Source organism: Alexandromys fortis, unplaced genomic scaffold (genome assembly GCF_014885135.2).
Source record: "Alexandromys fortis isolate MF-2015 unplaced genomic scaffold, M_Fortis_MF-2015_v1.1 scaffold_92, whole genome shotgun sequence".
Lineage (NCBI taxonomy): Eukaryota > Metazoa > Chordata > Mammalia > Rodentia > Cricetidae > Alexandromys > Alexandromys fortis.
This window is the reverse complement of record NW_026067972.1, coordinates 4,038,041-4,047,053: the sequence shown is the minus strand read 5'-3', so window position 1 is coordinate 4,047,053 and position 9,013 is coordinate 4,038,041.

Below are 9,013 nucleotides of genomic sequence, written 5' to 3'. Positions count from 1 at the left end.
CTCCCTCCCTCCCTCCCTCCCTCCCTCTCTCTGCCTGTGGATCAGGATGTAAAGCTCATAGCTATAACTTCAGCACCATGGCTATCTGCTTACCACCATGATGGTCAGGGACTAATCCTCTAAAATCGTGAGCAAGCCCCAATGAAATGCTTTCCTTTATAAGAGTTTCCTTGGTGATGGTGTCTCTTCACAGCAATAGAACAGTAACTAAGACAGTCCCTACTGCCATAGAAGGTCACACCTCAGACTTGGGCCTTCAGGAATTGGCTGTCTTGGGAGTAATAATGGCAGTGTCATGTACCTGGGACAATGGGCAACACAGCCCTTTGTGATGCTGACGTTTGTTGTCCTGACTACAGTGTTGGGCACACAGACCCTGCACAGAGGGCCCAGTTCACACTCACAAAGGATTCAAGGGACTCTGATGAGGTCTGGGTAAGAGCTGGCAGCTACATCAGGTCAGTGTTCTTCTCATGGCATTGAGCCACAGTGTAGAAAGATGCCATTATTGGAAGAAACTTGCCAGAGAATTCTCCCTGCACTCTGTTAGAGTGTTAGTCTGCAGGTATTGCCTAAAAAATGTCCATGTTAAGAGAGCGTGACCTGGGCCGGGCGATGGTGGCGCACGCCTTTAATCCCAGCACTCGGGAGGCAGAGGCAGGCAGATCTCTGTGAGTTCGAGACCAGCCTGGTCTACAGNACCCCACACACCCACACCCACCTAACACTCCCCCCCCGCGGACCCGGCCCCCCTCCCCCCCCCCCCCTCGGACCCCGAGCGGGCACCCCGCCCCCCCCCCCCCCCCCCCCCCCCCCCCCCCCGCCCATATACACACACAGTTAAAAATAGGACAAACATTTTTTAAAGTGCCCCTAAGCATGTTAGTGCATACCTGTAATCTTACCTCCTGAGAACTTGCATGTGCAAGGCCAGCCTGGAATACAGAGAAAAATTTAGCCTCAAAACCACTCGAAAGAAAGGACTAAGATAAGGCTTTGGCAGAGCTCACGTGGTTGCAGGTCCAGTGCCCTGGAGTCTCCCAGTCTTGCCCATCACCGCTGCTCTATGTCAGGAGGTGAGCTCCTGCAGGCGGGGGACATGGCCAGGTACTGACCCAAGCAGAGCCCACGAGAGCTCATTCCACAGCACACTGTCGATTTAGAATCAGGACGCAAGACAGAGCCACCCTGTGGGTGGATGCTTCGCCCCCTAAGCCTGGCACCTGGGCGTCTGTATTCTGTTTTGCGGAGGGAGAGGCAGTCGTGTGATGAGAGCCCACATGCACAAGAGAGGCAGGCAAGGGCTGGAAGAGGGCACTGGCTTCGTGCCAGCTCCCCACGGCTCTCCACGGGCCCTCTCCTTCGTGAGCACGGGGACTAGCTGGGGCTCGGATGCCACAAGATCCCTTTTGTCTTCATACCACCTCCCCCACCTCCACCCTCCCAGGAGGGCTTCCATTAGAGCAAGGGCTCTGCACCCTAAGCCTTCCCCAGCCTTTGGATGCCATGGGGAGGAAAGAGCGGAGAGCGGTGCCATCCCTCCCGGACCTAGGATGAAACTCAAGAGGCCCTTTTTATCCTGGACTTTGAACCTCGCTCCTGCCACTCCACTCACAACAATCAGACACTTGTCAGCCTGTGCTTAAAAGGAGGGGCAGCATGCTGCCTCTTAAGCTGTCTCCCCTCTTTGTTTCTTCTTCTCTGAACTCTGCCCTGTGCCGTGCACACACTAGGGTGTGGTACCTGCTCCCGGGACTGGCAGGCGGCATCATCCCCTCCATAGCAGAGGGCAGTTTGGAGAACTTGGGTGAGCCCTAAACCCTGTCACCTCTCAGAGAAAGGGAGAATGAGACGAGCCCTCCGCTCCCCTAGGCAACCAGGAAACAATTTGCAAGACAGAATTCAACAAGCGATGCCAACAAGATCATAATGACCATATTTATGGGAGAACGAGGAGGCCTGAGCTCGGGTTTTCATTATCGTGTGTACAAATGCGATCGCCTCCTTGCAGCCCGCCTCCCGCTCCAGGCGGCAGCTGTTGGCTGGGGCATGGTAATTTGATGTAAATTGCCCCCAAATATGGTAATTCCCTCCTCTGCCAGGGGAGCTTGAAGTCACAAACCTGGAGAGGTTGGCGGCAGATGTTTCCTTACAGCTCGGCAGGCTGCTGCTGTCGTGGAAAAATGGCAGCAGACCCAGAGACAATGCTGCTTGCGCTGCCTCCTGTATGGGACATGCCGTGGGCTCTCAGTTGTCCACACCTGTGAAATAGGCGCGACGTCCCGTCTGCTTGAAGTAGCAGAGGAAAGGAACATTACACGGTCCGTGCCACACCAAGGACTCAACAGTCATTGGTGTCATCGTTTTGGATCTCAAAGGTGACAGTTATGGGGTTGGGTGCCATCCCTTAGTGGTGGCTTCCCAGGGGCAGAAAATAAGAATAAGCTGATTACAATAAAAGTGGCCACATCTAGGCATGGTGGCTCACACCTGTGTTTCCAGGAGTTTGGGCGGTCCAGGCAGAAGGGTAGCCAGCAATCTGAGGCCAGCCTGGGCTACTTGGTGAATTTCAGGACAGCCTGAGCTACAGGGTGAGGGAGGCCCTGTCATAATAGAACGAAACAAAGAAAGATAAAATGAGAAACCAATCATGATTGTGCTAGGGAATGCCTAACCAAGAACAGACAAAGCTTCGCTACTGTTATAACCTAAGATCTCCCTGGAGATTTTAAGGGGGAAGAAAAAAAAATCAATACTTCAATATGTAGATGAGCAGGCAAAGTCAATTTCTCCGAGACGATGACGAACTCAAGGAAAGAGGCGCTTTTCTCCGTTTTCTTCTCTGTTTTACTTTAATCAAGAGTGAAAGACACATTAAAACAACCTTGCGAGGGCTTCATTCCAGAAAAACCACAAAAAAACAGAATGCCTGGTGTGGGTGGCACTTCCAGGAGAGGTGATCTCCCCCCTCCGGGGGAGGAGTGAGGGATGGCAGACTGCCCAGTGTGGACATTACGTGGGGCCAACTAACAATGTGTCCCCAAAGCCAAATCAAGATAAATGATGCAGGTGTCTCGCTAATGTGGATTTCTTTTGTGGAAATGGTCCAATAGGAGAGGAAAGGCACATGACAGATGCGCGTGAGGACGGGAGGAGAGGAGGGCAGACCCCTCCATGGTGGACAGGGAGGCAACCAGGACGCTGCGCATAGCGCTTGCTGAGGCTGAGCGCAGTGTGTTCTGGGAAGGGGACATGCCATGTGAAGTGATGTTTAGAGTGTGTTTCTAAGCCAGAGAAAGAACAAAAAGGCTCCTTTTAGCACGAGGAAAACTATATGCACATGTCCTGTGGGGCCCAAGGAGTGTCTGGATGACAGAGAACGGACATACACACACTCACACAGAGAGAGAGAGAGAGAGAGAGAGAGAGAGAGAGAGAGAGAGAGAGAGAGAGAGAGAGAGAGACAGAGACAGAGAGACAGAGACAGAGAGAGAGAGACAGAGAGAGAGAGAGGAGAGAGAGAGACAGAGAGAGGAGAGAGAGAAAGAGAGAGAGAGGCCCAGCACAGAGGGGGGCCTCCTAGGACTCACTGTGAGAGTCTGCCTCTCCTTCTGCAAAGATGGTCACAGAGAGTGGCCCCCAGTCTTGGGTGGGCTCTGGGAAGCTGCCTGAGCAGGGGGACCTGGACTCGATGATAGCTCAGGTGAAAAGATGCTTCTTATGGTCAGAGCTTCCCAACTGTGGCCCGGGCTGGCTCGTTAAGAAAACCCAGTGTCTGGAGGTATGCAAGCACAGGTTGGAACAGTCACGCATGACTGGACAGAGAGATTATATGTCTCCTAGGATACCTAGTTGATGCTAACAGACGCCTACCCATTCCAGCCCATATGTCCAAATAGCCCCATAGGAGAAAGAGGCAAATCCGTTTATTCATGAACCCTGGGGGAAGGAAAGAGAGAGAGAAAAAAGGGGAGAGAAAAGGGGAGGGGAGGGAGGAAGAGAGTGGGGGGGAGAAAGGGGGGAGGAAGGAGGGAGAAAGAAGAGGTGGGGGAAAGAGTGGAGCTGGGCACTGAGCGTAATCCCTTTGTAAACACAGGCAGAACCGTGTCTTCCTAATTGAAAAGCCCATGTGGACCGCTTAATCCAGTTCTTGTTAATGAGAGCAAACCACACTGAAGCAGTATCGACCGCAGTCGTCAGGATGCCAGGGGGAGACTTGAGGGTCTGTGTCGACAAGAGCACAGCCAGGACAGTCCTGGTCCCGTGGACATCAGCCTGCGGCTTGTGTATTCAACCCAGTCACACAGCTGAAGGAGTTGGAGGGAGGCGACGCCTCCACGACCTGGATCTTGTCCTCCTAAAAGCCACAAAGTGACCTGAAAATAATATGATAATTAATAAGATAATGAGATAAAAAACACTCGCCCACACAGCGCGGCCAAGTGCAAATGTATTCTTTGGCTGATTTGCTTTTCTGTTTGATGACTTCAAAGAAGTCATTACCAAGACAAAACTGGGCCTCCAGGCACTGGAGGTGAGGCTGTGCCCAGCCAGTTCTAGAGATCAGTATTCTTCTCCTGGGCCTTGTTCTCGCTAGACAGCCTCTTGTCATAGAGATAAACAAGGCAGCCAAGAGCAAGTGTGGCTGTGAGCCAGACCCCGGTCCTTTGGGCCTTTTGAGTCCTCATTGTCCCTCACCCAGACCTCAGACCACTGGGAGTTTCTTTAGCCTGACTCACCCTCCCCAATCTGCCCTCCACCAGGGCTACCAGAATGTTCTTTCTGATTTTCATCTCTGCTCACGCTGTGCTCCTACTAAACACCTTCATGCTCTCCTCTCCCCTCTGAAAGAGCTCAGCGGCTTTTGACTTTGCTAGCTAGACACAGACAGCTCTCGCTCCACCTAACTCTGGCGGCGCATCCCGCTCCCCCTGCAGCGCACACCCGAGGCCCCTCACTCTCCTCAGAACTGAACCGTAGCTGCCACTCCCTGGCCACTAGATGTAACTCCATCATCTGGTTCAAAGGATTTGGAAGTGTCTGTTATTAGCCCCGACGCTCTGTCGTGAACGCCCTCATTTCTCTCGCGGTGGTTGCAGGCTCAGAGGCACGGCTGGTCAGAGTACTTCTTGCCTGCCTCTGAAGCGACAGTTCCCAGGATCCATATAATTCCTCTTATTTTACAAAAGAGGAAACAGAGATACAGAGAGGTCCTGGATCTGCTTGCAGCCCAAAGGGACCGAGTGATGGACGATATGGACCCGGCGCCGTCATCACCACGTTCAGACTGCCGCCCACACCCGGCGGCCAGCGAGCAGCCACACTGAAACTGCTCTTTCCACCTCAGTCTTCTTCTCCACTGGGCCCCAGGAATGGGATTTTTCTGGATCTTATTTACATACTGTGACTGGGAGCCGCCATTGAACCAGACGACGGATGGCCTGGGGCTGAAGTGGCACCACAGTCCTTGAGGGGTGTCCCTCTTCTGGGAGTGACTCTGTCCCTTTGTCTATCAGGTCTGTGATATCGAATGGGACCTGGTGGCAAGGAAGGACCTGATGCTTAGAACAGGCTCCACAGTTAGCGCTGGCGGAGTGAAGGCCTTTCAGGGGGTGCAGGGTGACTCTCCAGTACTGTGTAAAATCCCAGGACTGCAGAGCAAAAGGCACTGCCAGGCATTCACCCCATGTTTGGATAAGTCACCACATAGCAAGAGTCAGATTTGCAACAGCGTGCACCCCAGCCTTCCCTCAGTACTTTTGGTCCACAGGGGGAGAGGTGACTTTTTCTCCAAGTCCCACCTATATGGTACTAAGCAGCTGCTAGGCCTGGGGTGGCCCTCCTCTGCTTTCAAACAGAGAGAAACCTCATCTGGCCCATGCTCAAGCTGGAGAGGTTGAAATTTCAGTTTTCCCCAGGGTTGGCCGGAAGAGCCCTGCCTTTGACAAAGTAGTAAAACGTGTTTACAAGAGAGATAAGGAGGAAGCTGGCAGCCACCGGCCTCTGTGGCCGTCTCTGTTGCCTTGAAGCATTCAGAGTAGAGATGTCCAAGAGGGAGCAGCCTGTGTCTGGCCCAGGGTCCCCCTGGTGATGATGGTCTGTCTATTCTGCCTTCTAGATTCCTCCTCCTCTCTCCCACCATGGCACATGCCTGCAGATCCTGGCAGGGAGCCAGCCTGGACTTGCTGGTTACTCAGGGGTTGTTAGACTCTCTTGTCTGTGTCCTTCATCCACCACGCAGCTTCCTCAGCGATCCGGCTCTGACACGCGCTCTGTTATTTCCCCTTTTCTAAACAGTGGCATGATGTCCCGCCTCTTCGGCACCTTTCACGCAGCCGGCCTTAACAGCCTTTCCATCCCTCTTGTTCCCACACTCACACATACATCCACGCACATCCGTGCTGGTTTCTGGTAAGTTCCCCTTGTTCCCAAACGCGGTCTTTCTCCTGGTTCTTCCCGCTGGCTGGACGTTCTTCCCACCCTCAGGTGTCTGACTTTCAAGAGCTGGCTTCTGCATGGGCTCTGAGGACAACATGACCTGTATGGATGGTATCAATGCCTTTGGATACTTGTCTCATGGGCTCTGCCATGAAGTGACCATTGGTGGGGTGGATGCTTCCCTGTCCATCTGTGACAGGGAAGATGAGCACCTATACATGAGTAGGGAGTCCCTTGCGGACTGCAGAGGTCAGTAAACACTGCAGAAGGTCCCATGGCTCCAACACCTCTGCTGGGCAGGGATCCTAGAGAACCGATCTTCACATTCTAGGTACCTCTCACGCTGCCAGCCAACCAGGGCCCTAGGTGGGTCAGCTGCATACATCCCTATGAAACTCAGAAAATACAGATGAGTTTGAGGTCGCTTTCTGGCTGAAGCCTCCCTTGGCAGGACTGTGGAAACGGGAGGCATCTTCCTAGCAGGGTTCTCTGTCTGTCCTCCACATCTTGGGTGCTGGGACAGCAGCAGAATAACTGAAATGTTTATTGTTGGAGTGAAACAGGCAAAGGGCCGTGGAAAGAGCACAGGGCGCCACTCAATTGGTCAAGTGACTGAGGAGCACGCAGCCAGCTCAGGGGACCCCTGACTTTGCTACTACAGCAGAGGACACAAACAGTTGCCTGTCCTTGATGGAACTGTCCCCTGGACAAAGGCTGGAACTGCAGCTCAGAAGGTAGGATGCAAGAATACTGCCCAGCAAGTATAAAACAGCAACAAAGCAAACAAAGAAACAGAAACCCTGGGTTCCGTTCCCCAGTTCAGACCCTGGCACCACGCCAGAGGCTTGTATAGCTCAGAAAGTGAAAGCAGCTGAGTCAAGAGTTCAAGGTCATCCTGGCCTACCTAGTAACTAAGTTCAAGGCCAGTCGACAGACGACCTGTCTTAAGAAACAACTGCCACAAAACCAAGCAAATGAAAGCCATGAAGGGGTAGGCGGGACACAAACTGATTTTTTTTCTCTCTCTCTCATTTACAAGCCAACCCCACAGTTTGGATTTCCCACCCACCAAGCTCCTGTGCTTGCTTCTCATCAGGACCGGGGAATCTCCTCCCAGCCCAGGGAGCCACCTGAGACAGGATCCTGGTAAAACAGGCTGCTGAGCTGATACAAGCAGAGAGGGGCTGGTACCCCCTTAGTCACAAAGGCAGACTGACCTGCCAGCCCCAACCATATGGTGGGCCAGAGGATGGTGGGCGGGAGGGAGAACCTGTGCACCCCAGGATGGTGGGTGGGAGCGAGAGCCTGTGCACCCCAGGAAATGGTCCCTCCTCACAACAGCGTCAGGAATTAGGTGACAAAGAAAAACGGGACCCCGGGAAGTGAAGTCACCCATCCGAGGTCACACAACTGCGATGCCAAACCAAGCATCTCTGGCTGTTTGGTTGAGAGCCTTCTTAGGGGGAGTCTCCCTTCAAGGTTGAGCTGGGTGGACCCCACCCTGTGGCAAGGTTAATGGACACAAAACAGTGGTCTGGGGAGCGCAGGCAGAGTGAACGGAATTGCGCCAGACACTTGAAGCTAGCTGATGGACAGGTGACTCGCATCCATGCAGCGGTTAGCATCGTCCCTGTGGTGGCTCCCGGGGAGTGGGGCAGACACTCAGACTGTTCCAGTCCCAGCAGGGGGCACGAGGGCAGACTCTTAGAAGGAATTAATAATACCCAAGGAATTCCTTCAGAACAGTGGGGGGGGAATAAAGATTCTTCCAAAAGAGCCCTAATAGCAAATTTTCTGGATTTTCCAGCTAATTTGAAGGTACCTACTTGGAACACTTTCCTGTCAGAAAAGATTTTAAAATACATTCATTCCGTGTGACATGATAATTGGGCCTGGCTGTCTGATGAATGCCTTTTATCTCTTCCCCGAGCTATTGTTCAGCGGGATGGAGATGATGGGCTGCACTGGGCACTTTGTTAAACGCACAAATAGAGCCACTTGTGACGATTCTGGTCACCCGGAGACAGCAAGGTCTCAGAGGTGCAGATGGACTCTTATAAGATCAAGTGTCCGGGGGGGGGGGTGCATTTAGTGGCTCGGGAAGGCATTTCCTCACTGTGCATGTAAGAAGACCAGGGTCCGGGGAGGAACATGGAGCTGCCAGTGTCCCTCAACTTGGGAATGACTGAGGCGCTACATGGATCTGCATTTCTCGAGCCAGACTCCAGGCCCCTGTGTCCTGCCTCGTGAGGGGTCTGTGAAACGAGATACCGCAGTGGGCAGTGTATATCTGGGTCAAACTGTACCTGTCCCTGCTTCCCCTCTACTCCTCCCCCCACCAGAGATCCCGCCCTGTGGGCTGCACAGAAAGACTGGGCGGCCCCAGGGGTTGCATTATCGTGGTGGAATATTTATTCCTTGCTGCGCGGTTACAGGAGCAACTATTTCTGTCGGCCCTTCTTCCTCTCCACCTTTCATGTTTTCCTTTCCTTTAATGCTTTTGTTTTATCAAAGGCAAATTCCCTGGCCTGGCCATCTGACAGCCGTCCGCAAAGGAGCCATATTTCTTTATCAC